This window comes from Mytilus galloprovincialis, chromosome 8, assembly GCF_965363235.1.
Source record: "Mytilus galloprovincialis chromosome 8, xbMytGall1.hap1.1, whole genome shotgun sequence".
In the NCBI taxonomy this organism is placed as follows: Eukaryota; Metazoa; Mollusca; class Bivalvia; order Mytilida; family Mytilidae; genus Mytilus; species Mytilus galloprovincialis.
In genome coordinates, this window is record NC_134845.1 from 51,844,835 (window position 1) to 51,866,417 (window position 21,583).

Consider the following 21,583-nt stretch of genomic DNA (forward strand, 5'->3'; position numbering starts at 1 on the left):
TTGGATAATGTTTTAGGGTAAAAATTATCATCTGCAGTACTAAAATCGTACTTGATCATCTTCATCAAATTATTTTTTATCACACATTTTTGGAATTTCAAAACTATTCAAAGCTTGGCAACTTTCACTATGACCCCCTCTCTCCCTTTTTCCAAAAAACAAAGCCACAATATCATTGTCATCCTTTTAGTAAGCACTAAATTGTTACAAGGATCTGATTTTAGCTGCTGAGGACACATGATGCTTACGCGCAGAAACAAGGCTAGACTGAGATTCAATTGGTTGATTAAAAAGAAAAGTATCTACAGTATCGTATACATTTGTCAGAGAAACACTTTCCAGATGCTTAGGTTACACTGAATTTGTTATCTAAACTCATCTAATAAGTGTTCAGGCCCACCTGATGGTTTGCCGTAATAAACTTAGTAAAAAAAAGTCCTGTTTTCTATATTTTTGCTCTTTATTTTTATGCAAAACCTGTTGATATTTCGGGTCATTGTTGAAGGTCGTACGGTGGCGTATAGTTGTTTAAAACACCTAGTACTTCATTTGGTTTCTGATAGAAATTTGTCCATTGGCAAGCATTCCACATAATTTTTTTTTATATAGTTATTGGATATTTTACAACGTATTTTGATGGTCATGCAAAAGGATGGTAATCCCGGAAATCATATGGCTTATATAATGCAATTTGCATATTTTCTTATCTCAAAAGGGGGGCAAGATGGGTTCCATTAACAGGTCAAATCTTTTTTTTTATTTCAAAACAGATAATAGTTAATTTAAAATATTGATAACCGATAACACTAATTTAAATGATCTTAAATGAGAAAACAGAAAACATTGAAATCGAAAATAAAAAAATCAGTTAACAGGGGTCATTTTTTCATAATAAAAGTTCACGACAATGATATTTTTTAGAAAACAGATAACAGCTAATTAGTCAATAACAGTTAACGGCACATATATTTTCAAAATAACAGTTAACAAAAGTTTTAAAATGCCTAAACCATTTTAACAGAAAAGATCTTGCCCCCTTTCAAAAAAAATAATATAAGAACCGATAAAAATAGGCGAAAGTAATAAGGATAAAGAATAATGTGCAGAATAAGGGAGCTACCATTTGATTTTTAGGGGGGGGGGGGTGGCTAGGATAAAAATTTTGTCCTGCATTTTGTTAGTTGTTATCTCTGTCCTGTCTTTTTATTTTTCACTCTAATTGGTCCTGCTTTTTTATAGCTTATCCCGACTTTTTTGCAAGTGTTCCATCCTTCCTTTTTTTTACTCAAAACTCCTGTCCTGCCTATTTTTCAAATTTCATCCTAACTTGTGTTAATATGTCTTTTGATTGAGTTAAGCCATTTTAATAGATTTTTATAGTGTGTCTTTCTATGTTGTGATGTTACACTATTGTTTCAGATAAGGGTGAAGGTTTGGAACCATTTAAACGTTTAAAACCGCTGCAATTGTTTGTACCTGTCCTAAGTCAGGAATCTGATGTTCAGTAGTTGTCGTTTGTTGGTGTGGTTCATAAGTGTTTCTCGTTTGTTTTTTTTTTTTTATATAGATTAGACCGTTGGTTTTACACTAGTAACTTTTGGGGCCCTTTATAGCTTGCTGTCCGGTGTGAGTCAAGGCTCCGTATTGAAGACTAACTTTGACCTATTATGGTTTACTTTTATAAATTGTGACTTGGATGGAGAGTTGTCTCATTGGCACTCATACCACATCTTCTTATATCTATAGAAAAATTATTGAAAAAATTAAGGAATACAGATTAGAAGGAAACCCCGCCAAGACCCTCTTATATTCTTGGTATCTCTTTTTATAGTAACATTGAATTCACGACCATAGCGTAATCGTACAAAAATTGAGGAAAAGGGGTGTGCATCAGTGGAATGTAAGATTCGCCCTTTATAAGTACACAAATAAAAAAAATCAAATTGATTTTCGTCATTAATATGACTCAAATAAATAAGAAATTTGGGAAAACTACAACCCTTAAATACAAAAAAAAAAAATAAAAAAAAAAATACGTAGACATAATTATGCTTTTATTCTTTTTAATCTCCTGATGACCATTATATTTTTGGATGACACAGTACCAAATGCGTGTAGCATAGCATTATAAAATATGAAATGAAGATATGCATATACTTTTTACATGTCCAAGTCCAAGTCCCCCCCCCCCCCCCCCCCCAATCAGAGAAACTATCACAATGCTTAACGAATTTTATATCCCCCCTCAGAAACTATCTTAACAAATTGTATGCCAGTTCATAATAAACATTTAAAGATTCGTAAGATTTCAGGTAAACACTTTAGAAATTCATTTTGATTTGGATTCAGGAAACGCCGAAGTCCCAATGAATTTGTCTGGTTTTTTGATGACTTCATCATTCTTCAATAATACTCCGGGCATGGTAAAATAACATGTACGCTGTTAATACGCTAGTAATTTTGGACGCATTTAACTTGTCAAACATATCTGTATCGTGTGCACAATGAGCTTTAAGCGTGTTAGGGGCGTAAGAGAAGCGTACATTAGCGTTTATTTGGCGTTCAAGTAACGTATGTTGGCGTACGCGTATGTCTGGCGTTTGTCTAACGTAGTTGAAATGCACGCTACGAAGGAAAAACGTCCGTTGAACGTATTTGAGACGCGACCTGGTTGTATCTGGGACGATTATCCGTGCTTTCGGCGTGTCTGGAACGTGTAATTGTGGGGTGTTTGTTACAAACACGCTCCGCATACGTCCAAGTAAAAGTCAAAATATCTTGAGGCGTATGCAACGTGTTCTAAACGTGTCTCAACCTTATTTGTAGCGTAAATATTACGTGTGTGTAGCGAACAGGCATACGCCTGACAAACGCTAGAGCTAGATGAAATTTTTTATGCTGTTTAAAAATTTCCTGGAGATATAACGTTCACCAAGCGTATACCTTTACATTTCGACGTACTTCAAACTTATGCGTTAAACGCGCGTTCCTCTTGCGTGCACCTAACGTATGCGGACTTGGAAAATTTTCTCTATACGTCTGGTGCACGTCGGTCTATACGCCAATTTGTGACGGCGGCATTAATTAAATCTTACGCTTAACGTAAGTTTAGGCGTAAACGTAAATCGTACGATTTCGTTTGAAACGCTAGCCAGGTTACCATCAATTACACACGATTGTTATTGCGAAAAGCCAGTCGTTCTTCTGCAACTGTGGAATACAATTCGACAAAGTAAGTTTTCGGGTTAGTGGTCTAAGCGGAAATTTCTATCTGTTCAAATGTAAACGTAACACAATGTGGTTAAGAACATTATCTAATTGCATAACGACATTTGTGTAATTCATTATACATTAGGTAATACAATTTTTGGGACAAAAGTAATAAAATAACCTTTGGACAATTTATCGTATGGTGAATACAACAATTACAGAAGTGACCATTGACAAACTTAAGTGAATATTTCTCCAGTTTAACTACTACATGTATCCTGCGGTCAAAAGATTAGTTTGACCAAAACACGGAACATAAAAGGTTTGCTAGCCCTAGTATCCTTCAGCCACTTATTATAGAAAAATCATACCTACCGGCTATCGAATCAGGAACAAGATATCACTAACTGCCAGAATTCATTCTCGTCAAGATTCTCTATTTATTTCTGGAATCGACATCGCTATACGTCTTAAATTTGGTACTGTTTGATCAGAATCAACTTTGATTTAATCTTAAACAAGGCAAATGAATATAAAACGTCAGATCTTTAATTTTTCCTTATCGATAATTAAGATATGTCTATGTCAGTGCAAAAATAGAAAAGGTTTTTCAAGGGGATTTAGTAGCTTATGTATTGAAAGGAATAAGATTTTCCAATGTTTTACAAGATATGGTTCGTTTCAGAATCTAAAGGACTATGGGTTATTTTATTGTTTGTACCCCAAAATGAAAATAACGTCACGCCATTGATCGAATTTCAATTGTGTAGGACGTTTTTTAACCAATCATGACGCTTTGGTGTACACTTTTGAAAATATTACTCAGAACGCATTAGATTCTGAAACGGCGAATAACCACTGAAAGTTTGTATTAGGTTTTTAAGGTATTATAGGTCAATTTAAGAATAATGAATACCATTTTTTCATTAGAATTTAAGATTACTTTTGGGATATTTCTTTATGCTGTTATTTAATAGATTTGATAAGGTATGATACATTTGTACAAGGTTAGATATACATGTATGCTTGAAAAAAATCATTTTTAAGATATAGAAAAAGCTAGTATCTCGTTAAGAGTTAATATGGTAAAAACTAAATTATCTGATAAAATAGCAATTTTTCTGCAATAATGGTGATCTAGGTTCTTATTTTTTTTCTAAAACTTTTCAATAATTTTTAAACATAAAAATCTTATAAAGGAGGTGAAAAAAGTATAAACATTTGCATATTTGAGTCTCGAGGCCACGAACTCTCTCGTAACTTGACGTCCTTTTGAAAATAAAAGTAAAAATGTCTGAACCGATGGGTCACTGTGAAAACTGTTTAAACATGGAAAAATAAAGGGTGGCAGGTACAAATGTAGGTGAAGCTTTCATAAATGAAGAGATAAATGAAAAATGAACAAATTGATACCCGATTTATATCATTCCAATTCCGTTAGTTGGCACCAGAAGCGACGAAGCAGCGCATCTATTTTGGATGGGAAAATATCCACTTTTTGATATGGGACGAGCTCTGACGTCCCACGGCCCCAGCTTGTCTGGCAAACAGCCGTTGGACGTCAGTAATCTCGGACTAGTTTTACCTATAACGAACGCTCTGTCTCATTAAAGTGCCACTCTAAAACTGTAATCATTTACTTAAGGTTGATCCACGTTGCATCTAGTCGTGAATATGCATGACATATTTGCCACTGGACATTAAGGGAGCAATTAATTAATCAGCTTCATTGGTGATGCCAGAAGTCTATTACTAGTCAGTAATTGACTTCTGGTGATGCATAATCATTTATCACGATTGATAATTGTCTCGTACAGTTTTCCAATTTTTATATATTTTATTTTTATTTATAATTGATTTTTAAGCGTAAATCTTAGCATTTCTTCCCTCGTTTTTCTCTGTGCATTTAATCTTTTTTGACCATTTAATAACGTTGTCGTAGTCCACATCAGGGGTAACAATGTATCCTATCCAGTCAAACTAAGAGGAGAGGGGATTTGATCAGAAAAAAAGTCTTCATTGCGTGGCAATAATTTATATACTGAAGCGTGCAATGACGGCAGCCTCGTCTAGGTGACAACATTTGCTGTTTCAAGTTTTTTTTTATATCTCTGACTGGTATAAAAGCAAAAATAGATGAACAATGTTGACAATAATATATATAAGGATTCAATTTATTTTGGCGTTACTTTTATCTTTTTAGATATTGTCTAGCTGATCGTTTTTGTTATTTAAATTTTCTTTCATCTAAAATTGTCATAAAATCAGCCGTGCGACTTATCTGAAGTTTTAGCTGACACAGGGGCGGATTCAGCCATTTTTAAAAGGGGGACCCAAACCAGGATAAAGGGGTGGTTCCAACTATATGTCCCCATTCAAATGCATTGATCGTCAAAGAGGGGGATTCCAACCCTAAATCAACAAAAGTCACCCGACCTAGACACATTTCTGACTCTGAGTTGACCAGTCTGTGCTCTTTCTCTTAGATGCCGTGTGTTAAGCGTTGAAATAGCCAATACACATTTTAACGTTCTTGTTTGACCCAATCATGATTCGAACAAACGACCTCCAGTTCTCGGGGCGAACACACTCACACGAGACCAACCAGTGAAAAACCTCAAGTACAGTACAATAAACAAAACAGTTTCACAGAATTCTCACAGTTACTAAAGCGACCTAAAAGTATCTAACTTAAATTAGATGCGTTAAATGATATTGTAAACTAGTAAAATAATTTTAATTAGTTGTTAGTGGCTTTGAACAAACTGTAAGTAACTGCGAGTACTCTCAAATCTGTACTTAGTGTCTTTTTGTTGTTGGGATATACAAGTATGTGGCCACGTCCACTCTGTGTAGTATTTCTGTTTGTATCCATCTGATGAGTTAAGCTTTTTTTGACTGATTTTTATACTTCAATCTTATGTTGCACTGTTATCCCACTGTCCCAGGTTAGGGGAGGGTTGGGATCCCGCTGACATGTTTAACCCCGCGACATTCTGTATGTATGTGCCTGTCCAAAGTCAGAAGCCTGTATTTCAGTGGTTATCGATTGTTGATGCGTTTCATATTTGTTTTTCGTTCATAATTTATGTATCATTTTGGTCTCTTGTGGAGTGATGTCTCATTGGTAATCATACCAAATCTTCTTTTATATATATATATACACGTAAATATCGATGGCTGACATCAAAATAGATTTCATGAATCAACGCTCTCGACAAATTAAACAAAATATTGCACTAATTATTTGAGTGGTTCAGATGTGGCTAGCTGTTTCAACTCTAAATTTATGTCCTTATTTCAATATGCCCTTATTTTCCAATGGTATTTTAAAGTTTCATGTCCAACGTCACTGTCGACCTCCTATTGCATTTTTTTTTAAATCATGTCTTCTCGTCATGAACATGCATGAAATATTTGCAACATGACGAAAAGCAAACAATAATCAATCAATTTCATAAATTGTTCCATGTACATTGAACACGAAGATCTTGTAAAATGCTATATAATATTTAAAATTTCCATTTAAATTTTTTTACATGAAAAAGAAGATGTAAAAAAAAAATCGTTATTTTGAAAAGAAAGAAATCAAAAATATAAATTCCCCCCCTAATCTTATAAAACTATTATTTGCTTTTATTTTAATGCTAAAAATTTATTCAATTGATATGATATTAGTTGATGTAATTTTAATTATGTATTATTATATCATATTAAATATGAACTTTTATGTCAAATGTTTTATTTGCAAAATGTATTTTATGATTTTGAATAAATGACCTTTTTTCGTCAGTTTAGTTTTTATATCATATAGCAAATCAAACTCAGACTCTGGCCTGCAGTCAGGATTCTACTTCGTCAAAATTATCTCCCTTATTACCCCAGTTCATTTTCACAATCGTAGAAATGGAAGTCATGCAATGTAGGGATGACGCGCTGCCAATTTTGCTCTTGAAAACCGATAAATTTATCCACATAGCACCATGACGATCCTTATATGTCAGTTGCATTTTAAAAAGACGAATTTATCTACTAGCTAATGAGCATCAGTTAATGATCTTGTCTGCATTGATTCAAACTATTGTCTGATAGGTTGTCAGGTGGAATTTTCGAAAATTCTTAAACATTTAAAAAAAAAATCTAATTAAATATTTCGTGGAAGGCAGACTAAAAATTTTCAGTGGTTGAAGATTATAAACCATAGTTATAACACACAAAACAATTATCTTTTTTCGAAGATATGCATTTTCATCATCAAACTTAAAAGACTGCCGTCAAGTACTTTTAGTAATAGAAATAGCTATTCAAACACACCAACTCTGTTTTTGTGATTCATCAGATAGGTATTTCACTTGACCCATATATTTCATCTTTTCGTATTGTGATTTTTTTTTATGTTATAACGTCAACCTGTAGCTTTGATATATAAAAATGATAGAATATGAAGCGAGATGATATATCAAATACTCTTGCTTTGTACGATTAAAAGACAAAATATACACCTCAAACACGACCGAACATAAAAAGATGCACTCGATTTTCTCTTTTCGATAAAATTGTTACCAATTTTTTGGATTTTTTTCTTGACTCACATAATGGAAGTGCAGACACGAAAATTACTGAACTTATAGATTTATACGTTCTCATTCCGTGGTAAATAAAAAAAATAAAATCGGAGGTTATGCATTTTCTTCATTCATGCAACTTGATAGATACCCATGTCATCGACTTGATATCTAATTTTTCTTCATTACTATGTAATAGATAAATTGAAAACTGAATATGCAAATGTCGTTTTTAAAATAAAACACTTCGTAATTGAGAAAAAAATGGTCGTTTTATTTGTTTCTATTAATTTTTTTAAAAATTTTGAAGCATTTATCGCCTTCTCTAACAAAGACCTTAGATTCATTTGTTCTATTTCAACTGGGTTTCCGCCTGCTGTGTATATATAGTATGTTTATGGTATCTAGATGTCTGTCTTAAATATTTGTACTCGTCCAATTCATGGGAAATAGGCTTCTGCAAGTGTTTTTTGTGAGTACATTTCTTATTTTTGTTACGGTTTTTAAGTCAGTAAAAGTTAAATGATTAAGTTAATATTGAATTAAAAGACATCCTCACCAAAACAGCTGTTCAAATCCTTTTTTGTTCGAAGGTCTTTTAATATTAATATTAACTTATCACTGAACTTTAAACTTAAAGATACATAGCAGCTTGCATATATAACACTTATACCTCATGCAAAAATGGTATATTAAATGTTGGTCATGTGATCTTCTCTGGATGACCAGTTGTGTGTAACAGTTTTCTTGTGGGCATTTTTGTTCGGATATTTATCTATGAAATTCATTGAACTGTATTTGTCATTATCAAATTCAAATTCAAATTCAAATATTTATTGTCATATAAACTCTGAACAATAAGTTTGTGACAAATAATATAAACATACACAAAATACATTTAACAAACAAAACCATGAAAACAAAAAAAAGCAAAAAAGCAAAACAATCTATCTATATGATATATAAATATATTTTATAAATAAATCAAGAGTCAAAAGTTAACCAAACAGACTTTAAACAGACTTATTCACAAGGGAATGTTTACGATGCTGTTATCAAATCATTAAAGATGGCATGTTTTTGAATAAGTATTGATTCACTCATATGGTCTTTGCATCTGAAATACACACATTTGTTCTAAAACCAGTTTTCGTCATGAAACATATACTTTATGATGACATGAAACTTAACGCCTAATGAGACGGATTGTGGTTGATATTCATGTAATGTCGATTAGTTTAATTGGGGTTGAACTTGCATGTCAGTAACTGCTCGTAGTCCTTTGTTAATTTATGTATCATTGTCATTTTGCTTAGTTTCTTCTGTTACCTATTCTAACATCGGACATCGGACTATGATTTTTAAACTGAGTTTGAATGTGCGTATTTATGTGTATTCCACATTGGCCAGAGGCATATGGAGAGAGTTGAGATATAACAAATGATGTTTAACTCCACCGCATTTTTCCGCCTTTCCTAATTCAGGAATCTCTAGCCTTAGTAAGTCTTGTGTGTGTGAGTGTCTTTAAAATTTTGGTTATTTGTATGTTTCGGTTTTTAGAGTGCTGTCTATTTCACTGAACCAGTATACATTATTTTTTATGGTCCAGCTGAAATATGTCACCGGGTGCAGGATTTCCTCGCTACTTTGAAGACCGATTAGTAGCATTGGGATATTTTCTGCTCTCTGGTCAGGTTGTTGTCTCTATGACACATTCACAGTTTCTATTCTCTATTCTATCTGGTAATATACCTAAATTTTGAAATCTTTTTCCATTCCAGTGCTATGCATGTTTAATAAAGAACTCGGGCATTCGAAAGTGCACGGTTCAAACTTATGACAAAAAATACCAAACATCAAATCAAGTCCCATGTAGAAGCATAATTCAGATGTGATCATTATAACGCTGCTCTGAACAATTTATCTATTTTTCATTTTTGATCGCATTAAGATTTGAAACAAAATCTTCATCCCAACTACATAAATCTTTTTCCTTTATCTTAAACACATAAATCTCAACGTGAAAAATGTAATGTAATAGGGTTATTCCTTTCCTACATATCGAAAATCCGTAAAATTATGTTGTTAGAATCGTATTTCTGGCTTAATCTATAACGGGCGATATCTTTTTGCGCCAAAAAGTAACTCATTTGCGCCACAACTTAATTGCGCCAATACTTCTTTTGCGCCACCTAATTTTCAAAACTATAGGTATCATTTGCGCCAATAAAATAATCATCCTAATAAAATTATCTCGCTTTCTGACTCGTTACACAACACAAAGTCATCAATTTTGCAATTTTCTTCTTCAATTTTGAAGAGCTCTGAATTTTTTTATTTTAAAGGTCGCTCTGGCAACATATCGGTTGCTAAAATTCTTTTGCACACAGTTCTCAAAATTTGACGTTCTTATTTCTGGACTTTTGTTTCATGACATATAATAATCTAATTCTCCATTCAAAATAATTGTACACGATTCATCTGTGGATAACCTAGCACAACACGACTTAACTGTACATCTCCACCTTATTTCTCCAGTTTTTCTTAACTGTTACATGTACATCTCCACCTTATTTCTCCAGATTTCTGTACAAATGCCTGCCGGAATTTTGTGTTCCTCAACAATGATAACCGGTTTTTCCTCTATCAGACTCTATTTTCTTGAATGGTATATCAGACACTCTTGACTCGCGAAAAAATATTCTATTACTAAACAAGTTATTTTTTGGTGAGTTTTCTTAAATATGATGAGTGTTCAATTAAATCTTAAGTGGAAATTTTAATAATAGTACATGTATGATATAGGTAAAACATGTACGGGTATGATATATTAAGTAAAAAATATTTACAGGTAAATGTGGCGCAATTTCATTTCATTTATTGGCGCAATTAATACCATCAAAATAAAACAGAGTGGCGCAATTTATACCTTTTCAAAACTGCAATTGGCGCAAATTGATTCTGCCCTCTATAACTTCGTTGTAAAATTGTATATACTTCATCTACATGTATGAATGTAATTTTCTCAGTTGTATAGCATATTACATAAAAATTGATACGAACACAATTTTCATACTTGTTAATTAAAGAAACTGTTTACTTAAATAACATTGCTCCTGTTAATATATAAAAAAATACTACTATCGTAGAACATATCCGCTGTCATATCTGAAATGGATATTCCTTAAACGGTCAACCAACTCGTGTTGGCATCCGTAAAATCTACAGTACTCTAAAATATCTGGTCAACTGGGAGATATATACTCCATATATAGACGCTACTGGAATGTTGCTACATAGAAATTGAAAGTTTCATAATTGGGAAGCTGAAATTATCTCTTTTGTCGTAAAGTTTTGTTGTCAATTGTCAATTTATAGATGTAAGTCAAGATGTGAGGCAAACTTAACTGTATCTGTCGTATTCTTAATCTCATTGACAAGTTCGATAGTAAAGATGCGTTAAACATAGTCACAAAATTTGGAATTATTTAGTGAGAAAAATTCATCTATAAAAGGATACTCCTAACGTATTTTCTTTCTTCCTAATAAGTTCCTGTATGAAGACAGTCTCACATGAATAAAGGAGCAAGTCTGTAAGAAAAGGAGTAAAGTTGGTGCTAATAATTAAACATATTATACATTTAGTGTAAAATTTGAACCGTATTCTTAATCAAAGACCATTATTGAGATTTATGGTTAAATTTGTGTCGCTAACTTCACTTTGGAAATCCATCATTCACAAGTCAGTATGCCAAATGCAGTTAGATATTCAGTTTGTTACCAATATATTCGGCACACCGAGTTTAATCCACAATATTTACATTTACATATGTCAAGATTTATTTGCACAATTCTTTACCTCCAATGCTTTCGTCGACGGGGCCATCTACCCCTTAGTTTACGCATTAACCACTACAGGAATAACAACGGCATCAAAATATCGGTTCGACGTGCATCATTGCTCCCTTTTGTACCAATGTAGCATGTAGATGATATGTGGTCGAATGCATTAGAAAACAAAGAAGAAACTAACACAACACTTTAGATTTAGGTTTGATTTGATTTTTGGTGTTTTAACGACACTTTTAAGCACCGCTTTTGGACTATTTCGTGGCGGCCAGTTTTGATTGGTGGAGGGCAGGAGTGCCCAGAAAAAACCATCGACCTTCGATAGGAAATCTGACAATCCTAGTCAATTAAGTTTGGAGTCGAGTGCACCCACACGCGCGGAGTTTGAACTCACAACCTCAGTGTTGACTAGCTAATTATTACACTGTAGTAACTACTCGGCCACCGAGGTCCATCTTTAGAGTTAGAGGGATGGCATCATCAACTAGAGAAGTATGTATAACACCAACACCAAAACATCTTCAACTTTGTTAGACTACCGAAGAAACAGCAGCAGCTATTCGGTGAAGAATTATCCAGTACTCAACAGGTTTTAAACATCGTCAACGCAAACACACGTACATTGAAAATGACAAAAGGTTAGCTGATCTAAACCAGAGACTCAAGGATAACAACATGACAATAGTTGAGTATGCAGATGCAGCAACTTATATTCTATATATTCATTAGCTAGTGTATGACTTTTGTTACAATAATTGTGAAGTTTATCCTATTCTTTGACTCTGTCAATTTTGTAGGATTTGATAGAGAATATTTAAAATTGATACTTGACACAAGTCAGTATTTATTAAATGTGTTTTTCAATAGAAATATAGCCATGATAGTCAGAAGGTCAATGTAATTAAAGGAATCTATTTGAAAGATAATTAAATATTTTGATCATATATTTTATATTATTCACGAGATTGACACTGGTATGTATTCAACATGAATAGACGAGTATTCCTTTAATAAAATTATAAGAATCTTTATTTTCATTATTTAATCATATAATATTGATTTCATATGAATTCCTAATGAAATAGAGATCTTCAACACATACAATTACCTTCAATTTTACTATAACATGTAACAAAAATGGTATTGAGGACACTTAAACGCTAAGCTTAACTTGTTGTAAATTGATCTTGTATAGTGTAATTATAATATTTATTTATGCATTTCTCTGTGTTAAGTGTTCTTGTGTTTGTTTGTACTGTATTCCTGCCACGTGTCATTTTAGCATTATTTGTAACATTGCCATATAAGCGGGAGGTTTGGCTAGCCATAAAACCGGGTTCAATAAATAAAGGCAACAGTAGTATATCGCTGTTTAAAACTCATAAATCCATGGACAAAAAAAATCGGGGTAACAAACTAAAACCACCATTTTTTCTTAAAATGTTCTGTACCAAGTCAGGAATATGGCAGTTGTTATCAAATAGTCCGTTTTACTATTTCAGTGTTTCTGTTGTTCCGTTGTTTTCCTCTTATAGTTGAAGTGTTTCCCTTAGATTAAGTTTGTAACCCGCATTTGTTTTAGCTTAATCGATTCATGACCATTGAACAGATGTATACTACTGTTGACTTTATTAAACCTCTGGCATACCAGCTTTTACAATGCAGGAATAGGAGAAATAAAACTTTTTAAAAACATTCCTCGTGCATATTACACCAATACTAGGGGAACAAACCGTGCATTATTTTCTAATGTATAAAATGGCGGATTAAACCTGGTTTTATGGGTAACAAAACCTAGTCAGCGTAAAACTAATTCTTATTTAAAAAATGCGTGTACTGCGATAAAACTATGATGAACTAACGCTTATCATAACTTTGGAAATTCTATGCTTAATTATGTAAATTTGATCATGACACCACATTAAATATACTGTAAATGACAAGACAGTACTGTATAACAATTTATGCGATTTCGTAAACAAAGCTGTCCTCTGTTTTAACAGATCATTCGTGGGGGGATGGGCTAGGTACATATAGATCGATATGCATTAAGTGTGTGTTCATTGTTCATATTTTTAAACACTTACAACCAAGACGTTACTTCGGCAGAAGATTTAACCAAAAACAATAACTTAAGTAATCTTCAATGTTTTTTAATTTTAATTTTTCATTTCCGAGTGAAAGGTTAATTAATCTTAAAAAGTATAATAGTTTTCGTAGAACAAAAAAAAAATAGATACATTAAGTAAGTTATCTTATACTTTCGTATGATTGATGATACAAGTAATCACGATTATAACGGATAATGTCTTCTACAATTTCTTTTTGTGAACATTTTCTATTAATCATTTAATCGTGCCGAGTCTATTCTTATTCGTCTCAGAATAAGTAAGGTTACATCAAACTATATCTAAAAGAACGACATATGGTGTTTTTTTTTTGTAGAAAATAATCCAGTGTCTTTTTTTCCCGTGTACAACTTTTAAGAGAAAGCAAAGTCTAAATTTAGAATCTTGATAGACAGGATTTAAATATTCATAACTTACTAGATTCCCTGTTAATTAAAAAAGAAATATTCATAAATTGGGGTTCCAATTAATTCATTCAATGTTGACCTACTATGAATTTGGCTATTAAGTAAAGGGTGCTGTTGATTATGTAGCTCACAACAGCTACACGTATTCACCCGGTTTGTAAGATGTTTAGGAAGTTACCATTTGATTTTTATGGGCGAGGGGACTAGGACGAAAATTTTGTCCTGCATTTTTGTTTAGTTGTAATCTCTGTCCTGACTTTTTATTTTTCACTCTTTTCGGTCCTGCTTTTTTTTCTTAGTTTATCCTGACTTTTTTTACATAAAATGTCATCCTGCCTTTTTTTTTTGCCAAGTTGCTCATCCTGCCTTTTTTTTTACTCAAAACTCCTGTCCTTTCTTTTTAAATTTGTCCTAGCCCCCCCTCCCCCTTAGCAAGAAAATATTGGCTTTTACTGAATGGAAACCAAGCATATATAGCGTCAATTACTAATTATATTTGGATGTATTTATATTTTATACTTGGAGTATTATTGTACAGTTGCCACTTGCCAGAAGTGTTTTGCCAGGCATATATGATATTATTGGACAAAGCCATCAGATCTTTCACATAGTTGTAACGCTGACACAGGTAGCACAAAATCTAACATATAACAACATCATTATTGACTGGAGAAAGCTAATTTACGAAATTGATTTTTTGTTTTTGCTTTAATCGTTTGAATTAAGGCAATGTTTCTCGTATAGCCCACTAAGTCAAGTATGCCTGGATTCATTTTCTCAAATTTTTCATTATTGTTGAGATGCTCAAAGGATGCTAGCTCCCTTTCCTTTTTTTCATTCAAAAGTTACTGGACTTTAACCGTTCGCATTGAGGCAATTTGTCGCTTATTGCGCACTAACTTTAATATGCCTGAATTTATTTCTATAAAACTGAAACTGATTGTTTGGATTGATAAAGAAAGCTCCCATATTGTTGGAATTGATGAACATAATACACCGTTCTTAAACAATGTTTGGACTGGGTGTAAACATAAACAAAATTTATACTGCAGATTTTTTTTCTGGCATTGCATATGTTCAAACAACAGCACCTTAACCGAGTAACATAATTCCTATGACATGCTGCTACAGCGGCACCGACTAAGAGGCTGTAATTAAAACATATGATACCGATTTCAATGCGCCCAAGCCATATTTCTGGGATAGCCTTCGCAAAAACAGAAACAAAATACGTGAGAACGTAAAGAAAACTCAACCAACTCGTAATAAAGGATACAAAAACCCACTGCATTTGTCCCTTTTTCTGTCAAATTTTCTTGACAACTTAGTTTACCTTTTTACCCCTAACTGCTTTCCAAAAATCGTTAACGTAATCGTTAGCTGTTTTACCTAAAATTATGAACTGTATTTCATATCATGTGTTAATTCTTGAAACCTACTACATATAGAACACAACACTTATTGGTAAAGCAATTTTCTCGGGAGTCCACCAGTTTACTCGCTGTTAGTGAGTTTAACGACGTTGAGTTTGACAAAATTCACGATGCGTATACACTTAAATGTGTTTGAAATAGTATATTTTTTTAATATATTGTGTGGCCAGGTAAATCATACTTTCGAAGCTTGTCAATAATGCATACAGGTTAACATTTAAAAATGTCTTTTTATTGCCTTATAGATTGTTGATCCGTTGAAAATGACATACATTCGCGTCCGGGTTCATTAAATATCCTGAAATAATATTTGTGCCGGTTTAATATATAGTAAGTCGAAAGAGACTTCCAAACAGATGCACTAAGAGACTGGTAAGTACGTTACTATATCTATACACTAAATATATAGACTATTCGCAATCTGATAAACCTAAAAACGAAGACAGCGCACTAAAACGTACAGGTATAAAAGTTTACAATATAACAAAAAAATTTGATTGAAAAACTTCCTGTCAAACATCAAACAGTATATATTCACTAGCCTAGCTACAAGATCAACTTGCCAGAGTTCCAATACCGTATAGAAGCTAGAGTATTGACAGTTTCACTTGATTGGTGATTTCACAATATTGTATTTCTACACCGTATGAAAAGAGCATAAAAAAAAATTATAATATATTGAAGTTATCTAAAAACAATTTTGTATTAATGATTGATAATTTATTCTTAGATGCAGAATATTTTGTATTAGTTATTGTTAGCTTAGAACTAGCTTCCAGTAACTACGAGTACTCTAAGAACTATACCTCGTGTCTCTTTGATGTTGAGATACATGCATACCAGTACCAGTTCACGTCCATATTTTGTTTTTGTTAGATCGTTTTGCATACATCTGATGAGTTAAGCCTTTTTCGACTGATTTTTATACATGTATTTCGTTTTTACAATTTATATGTTGTACTGTCACACCACTGTCCCAGGTTAGGGAGAAAAAGGGGTGTGGGATTGCGGTACCCGCTTGGCATGTTCAACCCCGCCACATCCTGTATGTATGTGCCTGTCCCATTCGGGAGCCTGTAATTCAGTTGTTGTCGTTTGTTGCATTTATTTTTTTTTCGCTAATTTTTTTTGTACATTAATTAAGCCGTTTGTTTTCCGTCTTAATTGTGATGTCGGGGACTTTTATACTTGACCAAATGGTATGGGCTTTGCTCATTGTTGAAAGCCGTACGGTGACTTATAGCTGTTGATTTCTGTGTCATTTAGTCTCTTGTGGAGAGTTATATCATTGGCAATCATATCAGATCTTCTTTTTTTTAATATACAATCATTGAATGAATACATGTATCAGTGCTCCAGTTTTTACCAGGTTTAAAACATAATTTTCTGAAATTATCCATTGATATATAAAGAAACTTTGCAGAAAGGAACGTTTTAACTTCTTCAGGCAATGTTTACCTGGGTGAATTATGCTGTTTTTTAGAGGAACCTTATGGTCATATACATGTAGCTTCTCACATTTATACTAATTTATACATCTCCCGTCTTTTAAAATATTTAGATATGCGCGTTTCCTAGGGGAAATTCTAGATATAGCATAATGAACGCACGAAATGTATACCTTCTAATTTTGATTTCTGTTCTTTTTGGTATTTTCGATTGCTCTTAATCAATGTATTACAATGTGACAGTGCAATTATATATCTATATATGTTTTATATTCCAGATTTGCCGGCTTCGGTTAAGAAATGGTCAAAATGCTTTGGAATCCAGCCAACACACTCAGAGCATCTGAAATACCAGCTCTAATGCAGGATCCCGGAATCATAATTGCTTACCGTCAGATAAATCAGCCGTGGAGTTATTATGCACGAAGTATGTTTAAAATTCACAACGAAACATTCAATATATGGACGCATTTAATAGCCATTTTCATACATTTAAGCATGATTTACCAGTATGCCGAGACATGCAACTATTATCGTGACCAACAATCATGGACTTTATTGATATTTAGTGTTTGTTGTATATATTCGACGACAATTAGTGTAATAGCACATATATTTCATAGCAAAAACATTGATGTCCATTTTAGCTTATTTCTGCTTGATTACGCAGGCGCGTATATGTATGGATATGCTTCCGGTTTGATAGCCATTTACTACTTTTCAGATATGTACACCTATGGCATGATCGGAAATGTTTACTTAATTTCTCATTGGATATTCTCTTTATGTGGCTTTGTTCTTTTGTGTATTATAAAAATGAGTTTTGGACATAAAGAGCAACAGTGGACAAGGAAAGGTCTATTAGCTTTATTTTTTACGTCGCACGGAATTCTTTTGTCTGCAACAGTAGCAAGAAAATATTGGCTTTTACTGAATGGAAACCAACAATATTTAGCGTCCATTAATAACTATAATTAGATATATTTATCATTTCTTCTTGAAGGTGCGTCGTACGGTTGCCACTTGCCAGAAGTGTTTTTGCCAGGCAAATTTGATATTATTGGACAAAGCCACCAAATTTTCCACATATTTGCAACATTAACACAAATATTACAGATACGCGCAGTGCGCTTTGAAATATCAAAAGGGAACTCTGCATATGGACATCCATCTTTGCCTTCACTGTTTATATTGTCAACTATTTCTTTAGGTGTTATCACTTTTATATGTGTATTTATCATTAGAATATATTTTCCAGTACGAAATATAAAAAAAGAAAAATAAGCCACCTTGAGTCTTGGTCTTAAAGTTAAAAGATGTATATATATATATATATATTTTGATAAATAAAAAGTCCTTGGTACAGAAAATATAATTTAAAAGTAAAAAACACAAAAAATCACATCATAAATCGAACATTGTTTCTGTTAGCGCTTTCACCGCATCTCCAGCGGTTCATCAGACAGAATTGTTATCGTTAATAGTAACGACTTGTGACGTTACGTTATAGTAACGACTTGTGACGTTACGTTATAGTAACGTCATGCGGTAGTTGTATATATCTTACGGAATTTTATTAACGGACCGAATTTCACTTCCTATTTAGTGTGGGCTTATAAAGTTCAATAAAATATTGTTCCTTGGCTTCACGCGGAATTTTATCTTCGGTCCACATCTTAAAAAAGGGATATATTTTAAATTTTCCCTTTCCACATCGGTCAAAGTGTTCAGAACAGGGAGAATTTCGAATTGACGGGTCTTTTATCTGCTGTTTATGAACTCTCACTCTATCAATTAGTCTATTTGTTTGACCTATGTAGTTTTTATTACAAGTGGGACAGGTTGCACAATAAATGACATTTTCCGATTTGCAGTTCATGCTTTTATTCGGTTTGATTACTGTGCCGGATTTCAGAGTTTTACTTTGTCCCACTTCTAGCATTTCGCACGTTCCACATCTGGGATCCCCGCATTTTTGTATTTCTGCTACCTTCTGTGTACTGAATTGTGCTCGTGTGAGAAGTTTCTTCAGATTTGGTGCTTGTCGACGGCTCCCAATAAGCTGTGATTTGTCGACAAGATCTTTCATTTTCTCTGATTTGTGAAGAATAGGTAAAAACCCTTTAGCAGAATTTAAGATCTGGTGATTACGTGGATTATGAGTTATAACAAAAGGAATTGATTGTTGTTTATCTTTTTTGTCTTCCCTTGATACTGTTTTTCTTAGTTCAGCGATTGGAATTTTCAATGCATTTTTAATTCCATTTTCAATTAATCTGACTGGGTAGTTTTGTCTTTTTAGATAATTTTTCAATTCCTGTAGTCTCTTATCACGTAACTCCAAATTTATTACTATTGTGCATATACGTCGGGCTAAATTAAAAGGAATATTTCGTTTGGTATGTGACGGGTGACATGACCTAAAATCCAAATACTGATGGGTATCAGTGGGTTTACAGTATAAGTCCGTTATTATTTCTTCTTCTTCCTTGATAATATTGATGTCTAGGAATGGGAGTTTTGAAGAGCTGGAATCGTAAGTGAATTGTATTGATTCATTTAAGGCATTCAGCATTGAATGAAATTTATCTAGTTCAACTTCACTTTTTGTCCAGAAAATAAAACAATCATCAAGATATCGCTTCCAATTTTCTTCAATGTAAAGTCTGAAGTTTTCATCGAATTCGGAAGGTATCTTTTCGTATAGTTGTTTTTCTATGTAACCCATAACCAGAGTGGCATATGTTGGTGCCACCTTTGTACCCATCGCGGTTCCCTTGATTTGAAGGAAATAAGTGTCGTTAAACTGGAAATAGTTGTTCTCAAGGATAAGTTTTAATCCTTTGATGATGAAGTCCTTAGAAAAACGTTCCGGAATTTCATCTAGATACTTTTCCAACCAGTATTGTACAGCTTTTAATCCTAATTCGTGCGGGATGTTCGTGTAAAGGCTTATTACGTCAAAACTCACTAGTATTGTATCAAGAGGTACCCGGTCAGGAATATAGTTTAGAAAATCCATGTCATCTCTGACAAAACTTGGCACTTTTATACAAAGTGGTTTAAGTAGGATATCAAGGAGGTTGCTTAGCCTTTGGGTACTACATGAAGGTCCTGCAATAATCGGTCTTATTTTAAGATCAGTAGGCCTGTTGATTTTGATATACATAGAATCACAGTTTTCTACATGGTCTTTATAAGCCCACACTAAATAGGAAGTGAAATTCGGTCCGTTAATAAAATTCCGTAAGATATATACAACTACCGCATGACGTTACTATAACGTAACGTCACAAGTCGTTACTATTAACGATAACAATTCTGTCTGATGAACCGCTGGAGATGCGGTGAAAGCGCTAACAGAAACAATGTTCGATTTATGATGTGATTTTTTGTGTTTTTTACTTTTAAATTATATATATATATATATATATATATATATAGATAGAGTCTATAAGAATCTACCAACCAGTAAACTTAATAGGTATTGGATCATCAAAATTGACAATACTACACAAACAGGAAAAATTATATGAGTCTGAAAGATTGTGTAACAATACCGATAAATAGATGGAAAACAAAACACTAAAAAGTGTTGAATATCATTGCACAAAGATGGAAAAACTGAACAGATGATATAAATTATACAATAATTGCAAATATTTCGGCTCAACAAATGGCCTTCTTCGGTGACAAAAGTTTTAACAATAATGAGATATAATGTATAAGGTGTAAACATAGATCACTAATAATACAGGTAAGTTTTGGTCGATTGATTTTAATCCAAAATCCTGAATATAATAATATAAACACTAGACTGTAAATTTAATTATTTCTTTCTATTGATTCCATCTGGATGGAGGACACCCAGTGTTTTTATCCTAAACCTCTCCCGATTTTCTCTTTGCCTATTTTGCCATGTACAATCCTATTCGATCACAAGGATCTTCATGTGATCAAAATCTTTCAGATTGTGATCTGGTAACCTGAAATGTTGGCTGACAGGAATTTACGGTTTTTTTGTGAGGTCACTCCTGTGGCCATTGAGGCGTTTGTGAAATGGCTGCATAGATTCACCAACATATTGGAGACCACATCTATATATATAAGTACGTCTGAGTCAGTGACAACTCTACAACAGATGTATCCATCGGATCGCCATCAATGATGGTGATACATGGCTGTGTACATAATGTATATACAACTCGTCTAAACATCAACCCAACAATGTTAGATCTGTAAATTTGCTTTCGCAAATTTTTGGTTCTTCCCTCGCCGGGATTCGAACCCATGCTACTGTGATATCGTGACACCAAATCGACTGCACTGCAGCCGTCCCGCTAGACCACACGACCACCTGGGCTCTAAGAGGAGCCCAGGTGGTCGTGTGGTCTAGCGGGACGGCTGCAGTGCAGTGTGATATCGTGACACCAAATCGACTGCACTGCAGCCGTCCCGCTAGACCACACGACCACCTGGGCTCTAAGAGGAGCCCAGGTGGTCGTGTGGTCTAACGGGACGGCTGCAGTGCAGTCGATTTGG

At 33.5% G+C, this 21,583-nt stretch overlaps 1 pseudogene; it reads left to right on the top strand.

Annotated features, from left to right (window-relative positions):
* Positions 1 to 15,795: 15,795 nt before the first annotated feature.
* LOC143042172 (membrane progestin receptor alpha-like) lies at positions 15,796 to 18,678 on the top strand (annotated as a pseudogene).
* The last annotated feature ends 2,905 nt before the right edge of the window (positions 18,679 to 21,583 follow it).